Genomic DNA, 25319 nt, shown 5'->3' with positions numbered 1-25319 from the left:
TTCTCATCCCCTCCTCTTCTTCCTCTAATAAAACTATGTCATCCGCGTACGCTAATGTATACACTCTTTCTCCCGGTAACATTACTCCTCCTCATTTAAGTTTCCTTATTTCCTCTTCTAAATCTGCTATCAGTGTGATAAACAGCAAGGCTCAGCGGACAACCTTGTTTAATCCCCCTCGCTGTTCAGAAACTTTTCCCTACCTCCATCCCTACCCTTACTCTACTTTTTGTTTCCTTAAGTATCTCATCTACTCTTTCCACCAACTCTTCCCTTACATCCCTTCCCTTCATCATTTCTAATAGCACCCCCTATCTACCGAATCAAACGCTGCCTTTAAATTTACAAACATGGCCACTAATTTCCCCCCTTTCTTCTCTACTTGCCTCCCTATTAAATAATTTAATATATAAATATTATCTATAGTCCCTATCTCTTTCCTAAAATCAGTTTGATTATGCGGTATTATTTCCTTTCTTTCCAAGTCCTCCCTTAGTCTTTTTGCCAATACCTTCGCGTACACTTTGTATAATGTTGGCACCAGAGTTACGCCCCTATATTCCTCCACTACCCTTTCCTCTTCTTTTTTCTTAATTGGTACTATCGTCCCCTCCTTCCATTTTACCGGCCAATCTTCTCCTTTCCAAATCCTGTTGCAAAAACCCCATATCCAATCTTCTAATTCCCTTCTTCCATATCTCCATGCTTTATTTGGGATTTCATCTAATCCCATTGCCTTCTCATCCTTCAGCTTTTGTCTCAAATCCTATATTTCCGCCCTACTTAATTCCTTTTCTACCCCTATCCTTCTACCTCTTCCTCCCCCTTCCCTCCTCACCACTTTCCCTCCTACTCCACCTAACACTCCCATAAAATACTCTTTCCAATCTTCTCTACTTATTCCTTTGTTTATCTTCGTCTTTCTCTTCCTTTCGTTATTTACTATTTTCCATAGCTCCCTCTCCCTTTACACCTCCTCAGCCCACTTCTTCCATTTCTCATTTTTCTCCATCTTTTTCTTATCACATAATCTCTTATATTCTCTTTTCCTCTCTCTATATCCCTCTCCCCCTCCTCCCCTTCTTCTCCACTTTCTTAGCTCTCTTCTTATCTTCTTTTTCTCCCTTTTACTTTCCTCATCCCATCCCATTTTTTACCTTTCTCCTTTTTCTCCTCTCCCCTTCCACCTTCTTTACCTTTTTCTCCATTCTCTCCCATTTCTCCTCCAATCCCTTTTCTTCCAACCTAATTTTTCCATAACCAATCCACACTTTTCCCTTTACTCTCCTTTTCTCTTGCAATCTCTTCCAATCTCCATCTCATTCTCCTCTCTTTCCAAGTCCAGTCTTCCAAAATTCTTTCTTTTCTTCCCTTCAAAGTCCTTCTCTTAATTATAACTTCCTTTTTTTGTTCTTCATTTTCTAACTTCACCACCATCAATTCTCCCATTTTTCCTTTTTCCCCTCCAATTCTTTTAATCTTCACCATCATCATCTTCACTTCCATTTCTATATACTTCATTACTCCCTCCACTGCTTCACTTCTCTCCTCTTCTTTTACTTCTACTCCTCTCAATATCACATTCCTACTTCTCTCTTCCCGCTCTTTCATTTCTATCCTTCTCTTTAACTCTTTTAATTTCTCCTCCAATTTATCTCCCTCTTCTTCTTCCCTCTTACTCGCCTCCCCTCCCTTTTTTTCCCTTTTCACGGATTCTACTTTCCTTTCCAAATCCTTAATACACCGTTTCATTTCATCTCTCTCCTCCCTCCATTTACCTTTTCTTTTCCTAAATTTCCTCCTCAAATCTTCAATTTTCTCCCTCATTAGTTTACCCTGTTTCTTTATTCCCTCTTTTACTTCCTCCTTTATTAATCTCAGCTTTTCCTTCCACTTTTTCATGCTTTTTACTTCCTCCATAAACTCTTCCATTTTTTCTCTCCACTTTCTCATAACCTCTCCCACCTCCTCCCTCTCTGCCTTCCCCTTCACTGGCGATCTCGATGTTTTTTTGCATCTATTGAAAATATCACCTTCTCCTTTGTCTCCCTCCCTTTTCCTATTTTCCCTTTTCCTTTTTAACAGTTCTTCCATATTTCCGTAACACGTTTTTCTTTCAAACTCTTTAATTTCTTTCCCCCAAGCTCCATATCTCCATATTATACCGTGCCCTCTATACTTTCTACCGCAACACGCTTTTTTCCTTCTACTATCCTGCGTCTACCTTCTATATATTTCCTACTCTTTGCCCAACTGTCAACTCTCCCGCACTATGCTTTTCCCTTTATCCTCTTCTCTCTGATTAACTCTCACACTCGCCTTACCACTCACACTCTTCTGCCCTTTCTCCTCCTTCCTCATACTCATTCACTCCTTTGTCCTTCCTTTTTTGCACCTCCTATTACTTTCTTCAAACTCTCTCTTTAACGCCACGTATCCCACTCTGTCGCACCGGAAACGAAAGTCCCATATTGTAAAATATTTATATAGTAAAATATTCACTGGAAATAGTTATATTTTATTTTAAAATTTAATATATGTTACAATATAAAATAAAATATAATCTGCAATGCAATATGTTTGATAACCTTTTAAAAAGCTTTGCAATTGTCAGCTTTAAAAAATATCACAAATTATTATTTTTATAAATTAAAATTACAGCTTACATTATTTTACAGCGAAGAAAATGATATATAACTGTCCATGTCAAAAGCCAATTTATTGTCTTTCTATTCGTCAACAACAGCGAATAAAAACGATAATTAAGGTCAATGACCACAATAATATAAAAACAATACATGGAAAAACATATAATAGAGGTTAGGTTAGGTTAGGTGTAAATTCCTCAAATAATCAATTATTTCAAAATGATGAAATAAACAAATTTTGTAGAATAGATTCTAAAGATGTATGGAATAATTATGATTATGTTGAAAGATTGTGATTATTCTGAAAATGAAAATATAGAATTAATTGACAATGCATAGGTTAATCATAATTATATTAATGATGATGACGAATATGATTATTCTGATAATGATTGTATTGAATCAATTGACAAATTTCAAGAACAATTAGCTTCTTGTTTTGTAGAAAATAATTTAACTCATGTTCAAGAAAATGCTATATTGAAAGTATTAGCTTCACATTCTTGTTTTTCATATTTACCTAAGCATGTATGCACTATTTTAAAAACCCATTCTAATACTGGAAAAATTGTAAAACTTGAGGATGGAGAATATCTTCACATTGACTTCGAAGTATTATTGCAAAGTTATCTAACATTCAGTCTCATACACTTCCATTCTTTTTGGAAATAGATATTAGTACTGATGGAGCACAATTACATTGTAATGGAAAAATTCAAATTTGGCCTATTCAATTCCGAATTAATAATATAACTGATAATAGTCCTGGAATCATTAGAATATATAAGGTTATAAAAAACCTAAGAATTCAAATTTATTTTTCTAATATTTTATTGAAGAAGTAAAAAAAATTTCAGATGCGTAAGGTATTGTTTACAAAACTAAAGTAGTAGCTATTGCTTATAGGAGTTTTATAGCCGATGCTCCTGCTAGAGTATTTATTTTAAAACATAAATCTCACAATGCCACATATCCTTGTCCTAAATGTAAAGTTTTAGGTCTTTATATAAATAGATCAATGTCTTTCCTTGGTACAACTCACGAGCCTCGTGTAGATAATGAATACGCACAATGGATATATAATCATCATAATAATGAGACACCTAGTCCTCTGTTACAAATTCCACTAAATACAGTATCTCAAGTACCATTTGATTACATGCATTTGGTTTGCCTAGGCGTAGTAAAAAGATTTTGCAAGGCATGGATAATTGGAAATTTTTCAAAAACAGTTAAATTATCTGCTGAACAAATTAACTTGATATTTTCGAGATTAGAAAATATACGGAAATATTTCCCGGTAGAATTTTTTCGACTACCAAGATCTTTGAGAGATTGGAGAGAGTATAAGGCCACAGAATTTCGACAAGTCTTACTATATACAAGTCTTATGGTATTGAGTGGAATATTGCAGGAAGATGTTTATTTGTATTTTTTATTGCTTCATGCATCAATACGTATATTAATATCTCCAACATATTTGCAAAAATTATTGCATTTCTCAGAAATTGCATTAAAAAAATTTGTTACACTATCTGAGACTATTTATGGCCAAGATTTCATATCCTACAACATTCATGATTTATTACATTTAACAGAAGACGTCAAAAGATTCGAACTTTTAGACACCATTCTTACATTTCCATTTAAGAATAAAATTCCATTTATTAGAAAATATATCAGAAAGCCACATCTTCCTTTGCAGCAGTTTATTCGAAGAATGAGCGAATATCATGGACAACCAATATACTATGAAAAATTAACAATGAATAATCATATTCGAGCATCACAATTACATGAATCTGGTCCATTAACGGACGTGCGATTTAACCCGAGTCTGACTCGGGGTAAGCGGACTGTGCCAAACGGTTAACTTCGAGTTAGATTGGGAGTAACATTTTCTTTCATAACTTAAGAACCAGATATCGTAGGAACATGAACCAAGGTGAAAATTAAAGCTAAAGAATTGTACTTTTCAGTAATTAGTTATACTAATGGTAATTACTATTTGCAAAGTTGTGCTCATCTAAAAATTGTGAAAAAATATGAATTTTTGAAAGGTACAAAAAATGTAAAAAAGCAGTTATTAGTTACATATATTAACTAAGAATGATATTTTGGAAGTTTTTGAGCATCTAATTTTAAATTTGTGGCAAAATTTGTTGCTGCAAAATTCAAAATGGCGTAGCGATAAATAAAATAATTTAACAAGTAATTACAAATTAAAATAAATTATAATTATTATAGTTTATAGTAAAAACATATTTCTATCAAAACATTCTCAAAAATTTATAGAAACCTACAGAAACTGAGTTTCACGCAAATAGACACGTATTTTAAGATTTATTACTTTTAAATCCGCCATTTTGAATTTTTGTAATTTTGATCACAAATTTGAAATTAGCACCATCAAAACCTATTATATAACCTGAAAGTAAATATTTTTCTTCGCAAGAAAAATTTAACCATTTTGATATGATTTCTGTCATTAAATAGAGCCGCAAGAGAGTTAATTTAAAATCTAATATGCCTTTATTGTAAGCAATATAAAAAATTAGAATACAATAACATGATTTTTAGTCTTCGTCTTAATAATAACTGTTGTCTTCTGAAATGTTCATCAATTTGTTTGATTCAAAACATTCTTGTAACAGATAAACAATATTATTTTATTGTAAAAAAATTTAAATATGTTAAACATTTGGGTAATTATTTACTATAGGGGAAACCGCTTCAATGACCTTGACCTTGACATATGTTGTCAAGATCACTGTCCTGAGTAATGTTTAAAAGGTTTTAGCCGTCATTCGTTGTTTCTCAAAAACTTATTACCAAACAAGTTTCATAAATAGGACATAATTCCCTCACCTCATATATATTTAATAAAGCGGGTTTTATTATTTAGGTGTATTAAATCAATCGCGTGAGCGGAGTGATACATACATGTAAAAAAAAATTACTTTAAAGGATACCTCGCCAATGACGACCTTGATATATCTTGTAGAAGGTACACTCCTAAAAAAAATAAAAAAAAAAAGTAACGTGTACTTTAAACTTTGCATGGAATAATATAAATATGGGCCAGGGAATATTTTCATAACATACACACACACCCACAAACAGGGTGGGATGGGGGGCCTTCGGCCCCTACATTTGTATGATGTTGGTATTTTATCTGATAAAATAAGATTTTTTATATGTTCGGAATTACTTGGTAATGACATTATTGGTTTTACAAATGTTGTAACAAAATGTTATAGAATGCCATTTTTTGAAACCGATGAAAGTTTTAATAGTAATAATGAAGGCACGGACACTTATAAATATATAGTAGCTTTTTAATAAATTTTCTGAGTGTTTAATATTTTTGTGCTATTTTCAATTGTGACTTGAAAAGATATTTTTTTTTGTATATATGCGTATTTCATACATCTTTAGAATTTTATTTTTTTTTTAATTAATATATTTGTCAATGAAGATTTATTATATGGTACATTTACAGATCATATTGTAAATAAAATAACACATTTAATATGCATAATGTATATATATTCAACTATACCATTTATTATGAAACATTTTATATACGTATGTCAGTGAGCCGCGCATCTGGCAGTGTCGCTCACGTCCAGCTAAAGGTCCACGCTGATTGGATTAACATTACTCAATAATTACTACTTTATTATGCATTATACAAAAAATGGTTCCGGACTTTTCGACTCAGGTTTCCACGAGGAATATCGCTATATATGTAAATAGTGGGCGCCAATTAAGTGACACCTTGTATATTTCCTTAATTGTTAACATGCTTATATATATTTGTTATGTTTTTACGTATACAACAATTAATTTTATCATTTAAATAGTTGTTACATGTTATTTTTAGATGATTTTTATTTTTTACTTAATCATATAATTACAAATTGTTTTAAAGAAACACAAAAAACAACTGATATTAGTACGATGCAAAAGATTTGTCGCTTTTCTATTAAAATATTTCAATAGTTTCTCATTGAATAGACTAATAAACATAATATGATTTCTGGAAAAATATTTCTAGAATACATATGTATATCAGTTTCTTTACAAAACATTTCTAATTAATAATTTCTTTGTAAAACACTTTGGCCCGTATTCTGAACTTATATTTATCGCTAAATGTGCCTCTAAATGTGCTTTAGATGACGCGCTAAATGTGGCGGTATTCTAAGCACATATTTAACAGCGCATTTAGAGGACCGCCATGTTTAGCCTAAAAGCGCACTTTATGGTGAAAATCCTATTGTGAGCCACATTTATAGCACATTTATGCCATATCGATAAATGCGCCTCTAAATGTGGTCGGAGGTACATTTTAGCAAGATAAAAGCGCTCTGTACGTAACAGTTACGGTACGATTGACAAGTTTAATTGATTTTATTAATGTTATATGATTGATTTTGTTAATAAAATGGATATATATCGAGTTTCTTACAATTAATAGAGATTTTACACAACAATAATTAGGATATTTGGACTTTAAAAATTTTCTTTATCTTAACAGTGCATCAGTGTGTAAAGCGAAGTATATAAATTGCGAAAAGTTAATACAATAGTACTAAACTAGAAAAGTACATACAAAAGTACAAAATAAATACAAAAATATATACAAAAGTACGAAAGTACATAATCATGGATGTATTTTGGAAAATATTAATTCATGCGATTGAAGTTCGGTAAATAAATGCAGTACGTGAACGTGAGTCGCGAGTGTTTCGAAATAGAATAGATGCTTTTGAAATTTATAATGAAGTTGTAAATTTATCTTATGGCGCGTAATTGACCACGCGACGACCAATCACAGTGCCGCCATAAATGAGCAATTCGCATGATGTATGACATGATAGTCAAAATGTACCTCTAAGCTAAAGGCACTATAAATGTGCGGTGAGAATATGATAGATTTTAGTCGTATTACCAGAACATTTATCAGCGCCTCTAAAAGTGATCTATAAATGTGCCACTAAATGTACGCTCAGAATACGGGTCTTTATCTACTTAATTTTATTTTCAACTTAATTTGAAAAATACGACAAATTTTTTCACCACTTTAATAAATAAAAAGTAAAAATTAATTTATTATTGATATCAAAGTCTATATATTTCTTTTATTAACATTATCTTTTCTCTAACTTATTAAATATATTTATGGTTTTATTTTACACATATTTAACATATTTTTGTTAAAGTTCATGTAACAATGAAATCTTATATAATTTTGCAGATATACTTTAACATGAATAAAAAAAGACTAGGAAGAGAAAATATAAGAAAACCTTTACGTTACAAAACAACTGAATCTTCTGACAGTGAAGAGAATTCAACTAAACAATACAAAAAAAGCGAAAGGTTTCTGTTACTGATAAGATTAATAATATTTGAAATAATTTATATGAGATTGATGAAGGAAATATTGAAAGGAAAACAAAAAACAGTACAACCAAAAATTGTTTTGCACAAACATTGCCGTCAACTGTTAAATCAACTTAATTGATAGATTCACATATAGAATTACCCAAAACTTTGATATCATCAACAAATAACTCGTCAAAAAATTTATCGGCAAATAAACCGTCAACAGATTTAGCATCAACAAATGAACCATCTAATAATGTATCTGCATCAACTTTATCATCAATTATAAGCTTTATCAACAGTTTTATCATCAACACCAACGCCAATATTATCACCTGTTGAATCTAAATCTTTATTTTATGCGATATGTCAATCTTCATGTTCAATTGAACATCCATCATGTTTACATGTTCAAGCATCTGAATATTGGAGTTTATTTCCACCATTAACTATTGATTCTGGAATACATAATAAAAATTATGATATAATAAATAATAATACAGAATGTCATATGCCTGAAAATGTAGAAATACCTCGTCAAAATGCGACTAGGGCGATTACAGACGAATATTGGTCAGAATCATGGGCATCTAATATTTCATCATTAACTTTAAATAATTTGGTTAATGCAATTATATTACCTCAATAGAAAGTTACACGATCACAACATGACACATTTTGAAGATACAATCAGATCATCTTCATCATCAGTAACTTCTTCTCGTTCTTATGTGCCTTCATCTCAATCTTATTCATCTTCAACATCAAATAAATCCCAGAGTTCATCATTGACTTTACTAGAACTCGTAATGATGTCACTTACAATAGACAACCTAATGATGATATAATCACTTCTAATCATAGGCATCTTAATTCTACCGTAACATGCCAAAATACTCTGCAACAAAATACTGATATTAACATTATAAATGCCATTAAAATACAAGTAACAGAATGTATGAGAAACATAATGACAGAATTTAGGTAATTAAACAATTTTTTACAGTTTTAAAAATGGCTTATCTGTTTTTTTTAAAGTAAAGTTTTTTTGAAGAAAATTTTTTTCATTTCTACAGGATGACAAATGATCAATGCTTGTATCAAAGAATAAATAAAAAACCTGTGAAACCAAAAATAATCCCGTTTCAAATGGTTGAAACAGCATTAGAGTTCAATCAATCAAATGACACAAAATATACTGAAATGGTAATAATTTTTTATCTTATTTTTTTAATGAATTAATATTTCATTATGTTAATATGCATGCTTTCTATAATAGGTGGAATATCTTGTATCTATTGAAGGATGAAATGTAAAGGAAATCATATATTTGATTTTTAAAGAGATTTTTACTACAAATGTAGCCTTATCATTCACATGGACAGGCAAAGATAATAATAACCGTTCTACAAAAGAAAACTTATTAGATATGCGAATAATGGATATGCTTTATATGGTATGTCAATAAGAAATATATTTTTAAAATAATATAAAATTTATTGTAATTATGTTTTACACTTGTTTTATATTTAAATAAGTAAATAAAAATTGTCTTATGTCTTTTTAATATTTTTATTTTTTATTATTTTGTTTTTATTTCTTATATGTTTAATATTTTATAAAATCTCTCAATACTCAAGAATAATAAGATTACATCAGACAAAGATTTTGAATATATACTATTGTTACGTCCAGGCCCGTGGAAAGGATAGGTCAGAGGAAGGGCGTAACAGGAACTGTTCCGATGTCAAAAGTCTTATCGACGAATGACTCGGTCGAGCGAACTGAAGGTTAGCAAAGCAGGTAAACGATGGGTGTCGTTATTACTCTGTTTATGCGAACGCTCTCTCGGTGGTCCCTTTTTGGTAAGAGAATCGAATCTCTTTTACACGGGACGGGACCAAGTGTGATCTTATGCGGAGATGATTGAGGGAGTTAAATAAATTTATCTATCATTTAATTATTTTGGTTTACATTTATTCAATTAACGCTATACATAAGATCTTATTATTTTATAATTTTAGTATCGGCCTTAGATTTATTTGTGTATGAGTATGTGTGTGTGTGTGTTTGGATCGCGGGTGTTACATAAGTACGGAGGTCATCAACCAGAAAAGAAGAGGAACGAGTGCGATTTTAAAGATTTTATTCTAGTTGGTATTTGTTACAATAGTTTATTAGAAAATAATAAAAATTTGCGAAAAGTGTGATAAGTGTTACGACGCGATTTCGAATAGACTTACTATTTAGGCGGATTTAGTCGTGGTTAGGCAGCTGATTTAGTCGTGGTTCGGCTGCGGCTCCCGTACTTTGTTCGGCGGGTGGTCGACGTTTCGCACTGACTCGAATTATTTAGGTTTTATGCAGAACTCTTGATATGCGAAGTTAATTGTTAGAATCAACGAACGACCGAAATGAATCAAAGTACAATTGAGCGAGACTTAACGGTGCTGAATTAACTGGTGAAAAAGAATGAATGTGGATGCCGAAATACTGAAGATGGAATCGAGTATGTGTAATACTGAATGGATCGGAAAAAATGTTATGTCCGTTAGTGCGCGAGTATTCCCTTTTTATATTGAATTTTGAGGGCGTGTTAACATTTTTGGGCGGAAGTACTCTTGAGATTTCGACGTGTAAAAAGTTGTCGTTTGGTGAGGTTCTTCTTCTCCTTAATTTTGATTGTCGCTGATTGGTGAGCTCTGTACAGTCTCTTGGGAGATTTGGAGGTTTTTCATTTGTTTATTGTTCTTGAAATTATGCAGTTGTGTTTGTTGTTTATTTATTTAAAGAATCTCGCTATCGATCCTTTCCGGCATCGTGTTTAATAACGGTCCCTTTTATTACGCGACCCTTCTTTTTTATGACTGATCGGACGATTATTGCTTCGTTTTCGTAGGAGGAAAAAATGTGGAGCGTAACAGTACTGTACAGAGTACCTTATCGCTATTTAGAAATTTATTATAAACAGCTGTCACTTTAGATGGTCCGTCAGGCGAGCTTTCTTATTAAATGTTTCTTAAGTTTTTCATCGCCGTTTCAATTCTACGGTTGCAGCTCTAATTATCTGCTTCGAGTTACGGTGATTCTGTTTTATTTAAAATTCTTTTAGAGTTAGAGAGCCGTTCTGGTGTTTATGCTCGATTCAGTTTATAAGATTTTTTTAGTTATCTTATTTAGAGTGGGTCTCGCCTTTCAGAGATTTGTTAGAATTTTATTGTCCACGTAACGTAAGATTCGTGGAGTGTGACTAAGGTGACAGTTCTCACGGTTTGATATTTCGCCGTAGAGCGTTCTCAGAATTACTGTTTCTAAATGTTTATGCATTCTTTTCGAAAAGAAAGAATCGTGAAGTCTACAGGACGTAACACTATTTAGAATTTTTTATCTTATAAATAATAATTATTTAGACATAAAAACTTAAAGAGAGTTTTCATGGTCAATTGCTATAATCTGGCGGTCTTTTTGTTTCTGAATTGCACTATAATATTGTTATAGCATATTCAATTCATTCACACAAATGTAATGAGTCTATAATTAATTTTAAATCCTTGTCACAATTAAATCCTTATATTTTAGAAATTATTTCTTGGAACAAAAAACCATAAATATATACTTTTACTTAATTTTTCAAAGAGAATTTTTATATTACAAACCTATATATTGTCGTTGAATTTCGAGATACTCCACATAAAAGAACGTACTTCGAAAATTTTTATATTTTAAGATATATTTTATATAAATCTTTATAATAAATTTATAACTAAATAAAGTATTTATTTAAAATAAGTATTTTTATTCTAGATGTTGCTTCTGTACATTTAAATAAATTAACAATTGCTGAGTTTAAAAACATATCGGAAGCATTACGATCAGCTAAAGAGACATCGATATCAGTAACGTATACAGCCAAGAGATTAAAATCAAATGTAAAACATCGTGATATATTGTACAAGAGGCCAATGCATGTTTTTCCTTCTTTTTATTCTTGTTTAGGATTGTGGCAATATAAAAAATAAGTCGAGATTTCTTGAGAAGGAGCAATTTTTGACACTTGTTTATTGCTTTATTTTTTGTTTTTTTAAATAAAATGAATAAAATATGTAACATATAACGTATGTAAGAATAAATAAAATATATAAAAAGATAAATATTAAAAAAATAAATATTAAAAAAATAATATATTACAAAATAAAAGGTTATTTGGATAAAAAAATATATTCTTTTTTATGTTTGTGGAATTTCTCTCTTTCTCTCTCTCTCTGTCTCTATCCATAATATTTGTAATAAAACTTATGGCCGGAACCAGTAAAAATTCAATACTGTGACTTTATTAATGCTTTCACTCATAATAAATTATAAGTTTATAAATTATAATTTATAAATGTATTTATAATTTATTATGAAAAGTATTAAAAACGTAGTGTCGAACTTTACTGGTTTCGGCATAAGTTTTACCGCGATTATATATATATATATATATATATATATATATATATATATATATATATATATATATACAGGGTATCCCCGAATTGGCGGATCAACTCTCGTGGGTAGATAGAGCGTGTTAAACTGAAAAGAAAAATCTTATATCATTTTGCTAAATTCGCAATAATTAATGAGATATAGATTAATAAAGATCGGCCAATACGCGCCAGGATAAGCGTGCGGCGCGAAGAAGCCTCCTACTTATTACTTGATACTAGGCGCGCGGCGAGACAGTAGGCGGAGCGCTCTACAAAGGACGTACAAAGGGCGTACTGAAAGAGACATGTACAGTGTGCTCTGCGTTTATATCTTGCCGCGCGCCTAGTATCAAGTAACAACTGGGAGGTTTCTTCGTGCCGCGCTTATACTGGCATGGATTGGCCGATTTTTATTAATTTATATCTCATTAATTATTGCGAATTTAGCAAAATAATATAAGATTTTTTTCTTCAGTTTAACACGCTCTATCTACCCACGAGAGTTGATCCACCAATTCGGGGACACCCTGTATATGGGACGAATTGCGCCAACCGGATCACTTGTCTGCCCAAAATTTGAAGCGACCTACAAAGACCTTCGATAGCTCAAAAAATTAGTCTTTACTAGTACTTTCGAAAGTCATGTGGCCCGTTTTGAAATTCAAAATGGCGGATCCAATATGGCGGGGGGAGGAGGGAGCAACAAAATCTTAAATGGCATGTGGGGTTGAGTGAAGGCTTGTTCGAAAGGGCTTTCCGAGACGAAAACAACGCGAGGTCGCTGAGGTCTCTACGATTTTTTTTCGCAAAGTTATTTGAACATTTCTATGTTCATATGGTCATATTGTTTGTAAAACATGAAGAGAATTGATGAAGAGAATTATTAAAGGACCACAAGCAAGCAGCGAGAGAGAGTAAGGAGGAGAAGAAGAGGGCGAAGAGAGAGGAGGGGGGACAGATGAGAGAGAGGAACGAGGAGATGAGGGGTTGCGGTGGATGAGAGAAAAGAAACAGAAAGCGGGGAGAGACGAAGGTTGGAGAGGAATAGCAAGAAGAGTGAGGAGAGTAAGGAATGGAAGGAAGGGGAAGAAGAATGTTTCAAAGAGCTGACAGGTGCAATTGGAGATACATGTGGTGAAAGGCTAGGAGAAGGAAGGGCGATAGACAGAGTGAAGAGAGGAATAAGCAGAAGAAAGAGGCTAAGATGGAGAGAAGCATGGATGATGACAGAGGAAGGAGAGAGGGAGGATGAAGAGGATTATCAAAGAATCGGATGCAGCGAGGGAGAGTAAGAAAGAGAAGAAGAGGGCATGAGAGAGGAAGGGGGACAGAAGGGAAAAAGAAGAAGAAGAAAGAAATGAAGGGTGGCGGAAGAGGAGAGAAAAGGAACAGAAAGGAGGAAGGAAGAAGAGGGTGAGAGCGAAAGGAGAGAAAGGAAGGAGAAGAAGATAAGAGAACGGAAAGGATGGGACGGTAAGAACGGGAGGAAGTAGAAGAAAAAGGAAAGAAGAGAGAAGAGGGAAACATGATAAAGGGGGGAGGAAAGTAGAGGAAAGTCAGGGAGAAGAGAAAAAAAAAGGGTGGGCCGAAGAGAGGGAGAGGGAAGAAGTGTGTAAGATCGAAGAGGGCCAGGCACGGAGAGAAAAGGGGGGAGAGTTAGGTAGTTCAGGAGAGGAAAGTGAATTGAGGGGAGAGCAAGGGTTCAGTGAGGGATGTGGTATCGAGGGCAGGATGATAGAGGAGAGTGAGTGTGGAATAAGAGAAGGAGGAGAATAGGAGTGAGAGAGAGGGAGAGAGAGGAATGGAGAGGGTTATGAGTGAGAGTGGCGGCTAGATATAAGAAGGTATGAGAGAGAAGAAAAGGAGAGAGAGGGTATACAGTAGGAGGGGGTAAGGAGTGAGGGGGATTTAGGAAAAAAGGACAATACATAGGTTAAGTTGCGAGAGATGTTAATAGGACGGAGGAATGTACTGAAGTGAGAGTAAGAAGGAGATTGTAAGGGGTGGGTGTTCTCCAGAAAACACTTGCAAAGTTGTAAGAGTTAGAAACCCCAAGGGGACCCAAAATAAACGACTACTACTACTACTACTACTACTATATGTGTGTGTGTGAGTGTGTGTGTATGTGTGTCACAGTCTTCTATATAATACTAGACTGCTAATTCCTTATGTATAAGACAGCTCTAATTTTATGTAATTTTATGTTATTCACCTCAATTTTTTTAAATGGCATCCCCTATTTTTTATTACATATTCTTGTAGCTGACCTCGAGAGCTTTCCAAAACACTATAATCAAATGCTTCTTCATTGAGTACTTTTCGAGTTATAAAGCTCCAAAGTTGCAGTTTGCAAAAATTCAAAATATCTCGTAAAATATTCACTTTTCGATAGTCTTATCTTACATGATTCAACTAGTCAAGGCAAGATTTGGACATGATCTAACCGGTCAAGGCAAGACCGGAACATCTCTGGGCTCAAAATATTCGGTTTAAAAATTATTAAGTAAAATTTGTAACAACTAACCCCACTCTTCCCTACATTAATTGCCAATCGAGGTGATTACCAGCATTGCTAAATATCATTATCTTTAAAAAGCCATGTTGTCGGAATTTTAGAGTATGTAGGATTAGATAAAAATTTTATCATCACGTACTTATTACTTTTGGAGTACATCTTTTGTAATATGGAAAATATCCAATATTTCAAAAACTGAAAACATGAATTAATTTATAATGACATCAATAATTTCAATAACAAAAAGGAAGTGTTAAATATATCATTTTTCAATGGACATAACTCTAATTGAGATGAAATAACTCAATTTTCATGCCAAACTTGTTTTAACTTTGTTACATACTTGATATATGTATATTAATAACTTGAAACTTTACTTAATTTTGCTTATAAATATATTGCAAATTTATAAAAAACAAGATTACCAAACAGAATATTGACAAAATCAGTTCTAAATTTTTGTTTTCCATTCATTTTGTATAAAATAAAGCATAGTTTTTTTAAAGTAAAATATTGTACTCACCTTTGTAATATTGTTATCCGTGAATTAGAAATCCGTCAAATAAGGACTTTCTATTTGCAATATTTAATGTAAAGGTAAAAGAAACTTGTTATTTACGATGCATAAATTTTATCATATAATGCGTACGCATACAAAAATGAAAAAAATGTAACTACAACCAAAGTTATAACATCTAATTATTAGGCTTGCAATAGTATTACAATATAAGAACCAAATTCATCAAAACATTTCATTTTTAAACATTTTTTTTATTTGTGTTACTGAAATTTTAATTATATCTGCAGTAGTAGTATTTGATATTTTAAATATTCTAAAGCTTTTTGAAGAGCAAGATATATAAAAAAAAAACTTTAGATTTAAAAAACGTTTTGCACGAATATGACAAACATACTCTTCTTTAATTATATCTAAGATAAATATTATAGATTTATCATTAAGTACAGAGCAGTTATCAGTATGATTGACTGCAATTTTAAATTGGACATGAGAAATGATTTTTCTTATAAAGAACAATTGGATATTGTTGCCTTTTATATGATCAAACTGAAAGCTTTAATTCTTTAAAAATACGATTAGGAAACTCCTCTAAGAATACACTTGATTAATATAATTTTTTTTATTTTTTGCATAATTTTCAAATTTAAAATAAATGAAGTTATCTAAAAAAGCAAAACTTTATACATTATTGAAATGGAAAGATGTAGAAGATTGTGAATGTTATGCGACATATTCGTCGCCATAAAGATTTTCATAGTTTGAAACAAAATACAATAACAACGATTTCGCATAAGTATTGAATGGCATACATAATTGTTGATCAGTTAATATTTTGATGTCAATATTAAGAGAAAGAAAGTCATTGTAGCAATTGGTAAGCAATACTGATTTTATAACAACAATTCCTGTATAAAACAAAAATTGGCAAAATTTTATTGCCTTTAATTTATCAATATCATCTAAACCTCTAGGTCTTCTCACAAATTAAGGATATTAATGCAATTAAGTAACGTGAAATTGAATTTGCAGCCTATGAAGATAATCTAATATTTTTATTTTCTCTAACCCATAATTGCAACAATCATTTAACAACACTTAAGTAGACAAGATGCATATAATCTAATGGGATTTGAGATACCATTTCAATGCCAAGTTGTTTTAATATGAAATCACTTGTGTGATGTACAATATGTATACGATTTTTTAATGTGTTGTCTGTACGTAAAATGTTGCCAGTTTCTGGAAAAATTATTCTATTATGTACAAAGTCACCTTCCTGAATACATTTTGAGCAAGAAAAATAGCCTATATCATTTTTTGTGTAGGTAATAAACGATTTCGCCTGAGCATTACATAATATTGCATTTAGAGTTACTATATATTTTTTATTATAAACAATGATGCCATTTTGAAAAGGAAGAGTAAATTCATTAACAAGATCAAATAAAACATGGTTACGTCATTTGCACATACCATGATAAGTACCAATTATAAAAGGTAATGTATACATATCTACATCTTCAATAAATGTCATTATGGGCCAAAATTGACTTCCTGAACTTTCAGAAAGTGGCAGACCATTAATATTAATATTTAATTTTATTTTAGATAATTATATAGTTTAGGTTGGTACCTTCAATGATCTTGACCTTGACATATGTTGTCAAGATCATCACCCTGAGTAACCTTCAAAAGGTTTTAACCGTCGCTTGTTGTTTATTAAAAATTACGAATTCCATTTAAAATCAGAATTAAGTTTTGGAGGTTTCAATTTTTCATGTATTTCAGGTACACATGGATATATATGTGTAAGCCACATATTCTCTGCTGTAATAAGAAATACAAACTCTCTCATAAAGCTTAACTTATAACAAGCTTAACTTTATGAAACAAAAAAGTTTCATAAGTAGGACATAATTTTCAGTTAATCAAGAACATATTCTCTGTTATAAGTTAAGCTTTATGAAAGAGTTTGTATTTCTTATTATAGCAGAGAATATGTGGCTTACACATATATATCCATGTGTACCTGAAATACATGAAAAATTGAAACCTCCAAAACTTAATTCTGATTTTAAATGGAATTCGTAATTTTTGAAGTTAAGGACTCATATGATACCGTGCAATGATAGTTAACAAATGCGTGGGGGGAGGAGGGACTCCATCCCTTTCTTCGCATTCTCACCCCAAGAAAAAACTGACTCAACCCAACCTGTGTAAAATGATAATTCATGCTGCGTATAAACACATTATAACGAATCTTTCTCATTGTCAGTTAATTTTCATTCATCAACATGACTTGTTGTAAATTTCAATAGTTAAATTTCAGTGAAAATAAATACAGTTAAACGGTTATTTTTGTCATTTGTAATCTTCGTGGAGAATAGCTAGTGATAAAAAAATTTTTGAAGAGTTCTGTTAACGGCATTCATTTACAACAAAGATGTTCCACAAAGCAACGTAAGTTATTACGTTCGTCCACTTTATCGGTTCTATATACAGATTCCATAAATATTAATTCCAAAATTCTCTATTTTACATATCATTTTTGACAAATTAAAACATCTTTTTGCACATACAATATTATGACTCATTAACTTATTAGACTCCAATTTTTACATCATGACTTTTACACATATTTTAATTTTTTACATGATTTTTAATTGACATAACATTACTTCTTAATTTTTACCATAAAATTTATGGTTAACCTTTACATAACAAAAAAAAATTTTTAATTTTTAATTTTTTAATTTGGAAATGGACCGTCTTGAATGATGCTTACATTGCTCACGCGGTTTTTACAGACAATCTTTTGAGCCAATCTCAGCTTCGAGCCTCCTTACTCACAAATTAGACATGGTGCAATATGCTCTAAACTCTAAGGGAACCGCGAACTCATCATAATTAATAATAAACTATTGTCGCTCTTTAAATGTTCTCCGACAGATTGCACAAATGATTATACACTCATTAGTTTCTTATCGATATTCGATCTAATCTCTAATTTACTTTTGCGAAGATTTTCCGAGATTTATAGCTTTTATTTATAATTATGTCAACCTTTTGCGCTGAGGACGACTCAAAGATGAGTCGAAACGTCCGCACATACATATTGTTAACAAACAGATGTAATTTTTTCATGCTTTTTAATTTTTAAGTTCTAAATGTTAATTTTATTATTCTTGTATATATGTTTATAATTTTTAAATTTGGGTTAGGTTAGGTTCTACATCTACGGAACATTAATATACTTTTACTTTTTGTACATAACAATGGTTGTTTAGCTCTTGATGCCTACTTATTCCCAATTATTTATTAAATTTCAGTGTTAGAAAGTAAACAGGAGATGCTGCTACATGAATTTTTACATCTCACACATAATAATAAAGCGTATATTTAATGGATCTATTTATTTGATATATTAAATACAGGGGCGCAGGAAGGGCTCCGTTCCTTTGCACCCCTACTCCAAGAAACTAACCCAACCGAACCAGTATCTGAGGTATGAAAGAGATTTGGTTTCATAACATAGGTTGGGTTGAATTAGTTAAATTTTATTGTTAGAAAGTAAACAGAAAATGTTACTACATGAATTTTTATATTTCACACATAATAATAAAGCGTACATTTAAATAAATAGATTCATTAAAAGTACACTTCATTAAATATACATAATATGGGAAAATTATGTCCTATTTATGAAACTTTTTTTATTTATAACTTTTTAATAAACAACGAGCGGTAAAACCTTTTGAAGGTTATTCAGGGTGATGACAACATATGTCAAGGTCATTGAAGGTGCCTCTCCTAAACTATATAATTACCTTATTTTATTTCTTACAATAAATTCAGAATATAATTGTATGGATCGTTTTAGAGGAAATACCAAAATGAATATAGCGGTTACTTCCCAGAGATTTAAAATTTATAGATGCATTTCGTGACCGTTGAAGTAATACCCTCACATCTTTAGGCAAATTTACATGGTCATGTTTCCTTAAAATATTAAGTAATTCGTTAACAGTATTATGTACAATATTTCTTTCTATAACTAATTTTTGTAAACTTTCCTGTATATTCCTGTATTATTGCTACAATCAGAAATATTATTTATATCAGAAATATAATTTTGTGCTTCAACATTATGCTCCTCGTTGTTTGCTCTATCAGACAGTGATTTTACATTTGACTCACTCTTTTCATTAATATCTTGAGATAAAATATTAATTTTATTAACTGTTTCGTTGACATCTGTGAAATTATTATTATTATTATTTTTTGCTTTTATATTCATTTGCTTAGTTATATTCAAATTAGTTAAAAACATCTTAGAATTTTTATAAGTCAATTCACGATTTAATTATTTGATTCTTTCACCTTTTTGATAAATATTGCAATTCTTTTGGCATAACGGCTGCGCTTTAAAATTATTTTTAATATAATTTATATGAATCATAAAGCTCATATCAGATTACGTATTAAAGATTAAGACTGAACATTGAATAAATTTGATCAATAAGAGTAAAAAAATTTAACTCCTTTCGTTTAGATTAATCAAATTTCAATCTTCAATCTTTAATCTTTAATAATCTGAGCTTTACAATACTTATCTATGTTATAATTATATTTTATATATAGTTACACACACACATACACACACGCGCGCGCGCGCACACACATACGTACACGCACACGCACATATTCAGGCACACACACGCACACGCACGCGCGCGCACACGCACACACATACACTTGTTCCATGTTTCCCTTTCCATTATTTTCTTCTTGTCTTTTCTTTTTTCTTTCCTTTATAATGCTTTTTGAGAGAGAAAGAGCTTTTCTTTAAAATAAGGTATTTATAATTTTGTAATAAATTTATCTTTATTTTAATTAAACATTGAAATAAATATTTGTAAACATAACAGCGTTTTGTCGCAAACGACTATAATTGCCCGTAGTAGTGAAAGGGTTAAACTTGCTTGCGTAAGAAAAGACAAGAAGTAATTTAATCATGTTACTATTTCCCTTATTCTCTTGTCCTTCGCGATCTCGTAGTATTATAGAGTAAAAAAGTGGGAATTTTTCATATATTTTGGAAATTTTATACTGAAGACATTTATTTTTCGCTTACTTTTCTGACCTTACATATATGTGTTCAAAAAACTTTTATTTATTTTTGCATACATAATCTACATTTTATATTGCAGGTATCTCCTGAAAGAGGTGCAATATTCGTATACGAATATAAGTATTTTTTTAAAATTATTTTATATTCCTTTATTTTATCGTTTTTTCTTATTATTTCTTATTTCATGTTTCTCTTATTCTATTTTAAGTATATTTTGCTTATAACTTTATAATACGGTTTATCTAAACAACGATTTCGTAAAATACTATCGAATCATTTTTATTATTCTAAAAAAAATTACATAACAAAGATCTCGAAATAGCTTTATGTAAATTAATCAAAAAATGTCTTCCATAAAATGCATTCTTTTCATTTGTTATTACATTTATTTTTCTGAAGATTATATTGATATTAATAAATATCAATATGATAACAGGAAAATACAGTAGAGTCTTGTTAATTTTGATATTCCTTTATACGTATTTTTAAAAACATTAATATCGGATCTTTTCTGTCATAATAAACATGAACAATCACATGAACAATCACATGAATAATCACATGAACAAATCATTATATGTAGACAACTTTTTATGTGCAATTGCGCAAATGCAATGATTGTGTAGCTTGTATTATAGCCCGTACTAGGAATATATTATTAATTTTAATTTTTTCCAAACATTTTTTACTCCCAAAATTAAGACCAAAATTAACGAGATGCTATTGTTTAAGGTTTATTTTAAGGTAATCCAATAAAATTGTATGCAATTTTGGGAAATACATAATAATTTTAATTATTTATTAAAGAACTGTAACAATTAATTTCAATTACTTTAATTTCTTTAATTTTGTCATTGATAACGATGCTTATCAGCAACTATTCAAATTAATTATTATAAAATTAGAATGCTGCGCGTGTGTGATATTGTATGTTTGTTATTTTATTTTTTAATATTTTTCTCATAAAAATCAATAAGGTGGTAAACATTGTTGAACGACAAGAAAATGCATTTAAAGATTAAGCGACATTAAATTAAATTTCTATTTGGGTGTTTTACTGAAAATGACATCGATAGTTAGTTGCATAATCTTTCAGAAGACGATTCTATTTTGCTGTTTTACAATGTGCGAAAAAAGATTCTAAAGTTAGAGAAAAATACATATATCTATATACCAGTAAGACTGAAAATCCTTTGGCAGTTAGGCGAGATCTGTATTAATAAGTATCTATTATTCAGGGTTGATTCCTTGGACGTCAGTTAGCAATATATACGAAGTATCTAAATATTTTTTCCTAACATTAAATCACAGTAATTACAACATCAATACAGTATTAAAAAAAATGTAAGATTTCTTATTATGTAAACATAAGATAAATAAGAGAAAAAATAATTCGAGTTTTATAAACTGTATGTTAACTGAATATATCTTTTGTGTGTGTGTGTGTGTTGTGTGTGTTGTGTGTGTGTAATGAATTAAGATTAGTGCTAACCGCCATCAGAGATATCAATCCTTACATGTCTTTTGAATTTAAATGCGCATTCGCGTCGTTCGTATGTACGCGTGTGCGTGCGTGCGTGCGTTTGTATTGTGTATCTATATGTCTCACTATATTAAGAAATATTTTTCCACGTATTCAATAGCGAATAGCGCAATAACAACAGCAAGACGGTCGTATCTCCTTATATAAATATAAGTAATATTTAGTGTATCTCGAGTAATCAGGTGGATTACTGAAATTTCCCGTATATACATTCGATTCGTATTTTCTTGGTCTGTTGGTTTTTGATATTGCTGGACACGATAGGTATAATCAGTACAAATGGAGAATGTGCACTTAAAAGCGCCTCCAACATTGCGTCTCTTCTAAGAACTGTAATATTACAACAGTGATTTGTAATAGTAATAGCGGTAATAGTACGATAATAGATTAGCAATTGTCTAACAGTATAATAATATATTAGTTACAATAATAATAAAAGTAGTAGTAATAATAATAGTAGTAGTGTAGCATAACAATGTTGTACTTAAAATAGTATGCAGGCTACAAGTAGAAATTTCGAATTAGCTGACAGCATTCGATTGTGTCATAGAAATAGTTCATCAATGTATTCCACGAAGAAAACACATCAGAATTTTGCGTGTTACTACTTTCAGTAATGTCAAAGTGATAACTCTTCCACAGTGCATATGACGCATAAACCAACTATAAATCGCTTTTTTTCATTCCAGCATTCAGCGTATTTTTCTTATAAAGTGAGCAAGATTCGCATTCTATATGTCTTCTACTTTTCATCAGATTGAATAAACGACAATTTCTCTGGGCTTCAACGTATAACGTGTGATAAATTGTGTATGTATATATTTTCACAAAAGAATCTTTGCTTCTGATTCAGCTTTTCGTTAATACTATCTAACCAATTTGATAGAATACTTGACACGTAAAATGAGCCGTTTACTTATCTGTAAATGTAAATTTACAATGAAAGCTATATCTATAATTATCTAGTTTAATCATTTTAAACCGCTTATCCACTTTATTAGTTTCAATATTTGTTAAGAACATGAATGGATCACGTTACCTGAAATATTCTGTACTTCTCGCTTTTCTCTATCTTACTTTCTACATTCAATATTCAGATATTTCGCTATCATATGCTTGGTTAGGATCTTCAAATTAGGCGCAATGATAATATTTTATATATTAGTATGTGTGAAAGAGATCATTCATCATCGACTAAACTTAAGCGTCATTCTTATTGTTTGAGTGAAGCGTTCACCAGTGGCCTTTTATTTATTTCTAGATAAAGACAAGAAAAAAAACGAAGAGATAAGAATACATGACGGCTGTTTACAGTTGTGGAGCGGATATACTTTCTTCATACAGAAGTGCTATCAAAATTTATCACACGTGAGAAAAATGAAGAATACTGAAGACGAATTAATCGTGCATATTCTTTTCTTTCTTACGTCGCGCCGAATGGAATCATCGGCATGCTTTCTTTCCTCCTCATTTGTTAAACATTTAGAGTTAATTGGTTTGATCTGGCTTGTTTATTATAGGTGAGTAATTTCACGACTTAGTAATATCACGAATAAGTTCACAATTTCTCATTAAAAATTCTGATGTTGAGTGTTACGTTATCGGTAATAATAATATTGTGTGTTCAGCGAAGATCTGATCATCACAAATTCAGTCATTATCGATATCTTTATTTACACTTGGAGGTATTTTTGTTCTTGAGAGAATGCTTGAATTCAGTGTAGATTCAATCCCCATGTCCTGAGCATTGTTGTTGCCTATTATGAGGCTTCGTTGTCGCTCATACGAACGATGAGAGATATTCTGAGGATCGTTGTGCGTCGCTCTACGAAGTGCCCTTATAGTGAATGAAGAAGAAAGTGAGAAACATGAAATAGGCGATTGGAAAAGTGATCCTGGCTATCACATCAATTGTTTTTGCCACCCTAATTGGATGCGGCGGGTCTTTTTTCCTTAGCTGTAAGAAAAAAGTTTTCGTTATTATGCTTAGGTTTGAAATTTCTTAAGACATATACATTGATTATATTAATTGTATTACAAAGTTTAGTGCAAAAATTCTAAAAAAATAAATTAATAAAGAAAGGCTTTAAGAGCTGAACGCAAGATGTAGGAGCGTAAATAATAACACAGTTTAAAGAAAAAAAATTCAAATTTATTCAGACGTTTCAATCACTCTTCAGACCATTCTCAGTGATATATAAATACATATTGAGCGATACATAATACATAAAAAATAGTAAATAAATTAACAGTGAGGTCCTTTACAATTGCGTGATTACATTAGATATAGTGAGTTCCTTAACAGCTTACCACTGCACCATTAAAAATGTAGAGGTGCATACTCGAATACACCTAAATGCAACGTTATAACAGCGAGATTAAAAAATACCAAGAAGGAGGTGGCTATTTCGAACGTGGGCAAGTTGTATCCACTCGCTAACAACCGTTTCGCACCGAGTCAAATGCATAAGTGAAGACCATAAGATCGGAAGTCAGAAGCTACTTATCAGTAATAAAACTCGACTCTCATAAAAAAGGGAGAGTAAGGATTAATCCTGTCTGACTCGGTGCGAGACAATTGTGTGCGCATTGTCTCATATACTTGTGATTGTGACGAGTCTCCTTTTGGCTTCTTGGTATTTTTTAATCTCGCCATTTCGAACGTGAGCAAAATGAACGTGGCTATTTTGAACTTCGTGCAATATTTTCTGTGGTCATTCCGAATGTGTGTAAAACGAACGTGACTATTCCGAATGTGGGTAATTTGGACGTTCCTGTTGTATGCGCATTGTCTCGTATACTTGTGATTATGATGGGTCTCTTTTCGGCTTTTTGGTATTTTTTAATCTCGACATTATAACGTTGCATTTGGGAGTGTATTTGAGTATGCATTTTAACAGTGTAGATCACGGAAGAATTCCGTTAGCACACATCTCGATAGCACACAACCATATTCACCGATGCCTAGAGTAACCAGCACGGTTAGCCAGAAGGTCCTAATGTTTACTGGCCAATTAGCATTGTACGCTATCGGATCCCGTCCGTAGACCGCTAGGGAACCGTATCTAATGTAATCAAGTAATTGTAAGAGATCTCACT

At 31.4% G+C, this 25319-nt stretch overlaps 4 pseudogenes; 2 read left to right on the top strand and 2 right to left on the bottom strand.

The window, feature by feature from the left end:
• The first annotated feature begins 2569 nt into the window (after positions 1-2569).
• On the top strand, positions 2570-5388 carry LOC140675880 (uncharacterized; annotated as a pseudogene).
• Positions 5389-7923: 2535 nt separating this feature from the next.
• Positions 7924-12061, top strand: LOC140675886 (uncharacterized; annotated as a pseudogene).
• Positions 12062-15728: 3667 nt separating this feature from the next.
• LOC140675884 (uncharacterized) lies at positions 15729-17080 on the bottom strand (annotated as a pseudogene).
• Positions 17081-19369: 2289 nt separating this feature from the next.
• Positions 19370-19958, bottom strand: LOC140675885 (uncharacterized; annotated as a pseudogene).
• Between the last annotated feature and the right edge of the window lie 5361 nt (positions 19959-25319).

This window comes from Anoplolepis gracilipes, unplaced genomic scaffold (assembly GCF_047496725.1).
Source record: "Anoplolepis gracilipes unplaced genomic scaffold, ASM4749672v1 Contig28, whole genome shotgun sequence".
In the NCBI taxonomy this organism is placed as follows: Eukaryota; Metazoa; Arthropoda; class Insecta; order Hymenoptera; family Formicidae; genus Anoplolepis; species Anoplolepis gracilipes.
The sequence above is the reverse complement of the archived record's forward strand: the minus strand, read 5'-3'. Positions and strand labels throughout refer to the sequence as shown.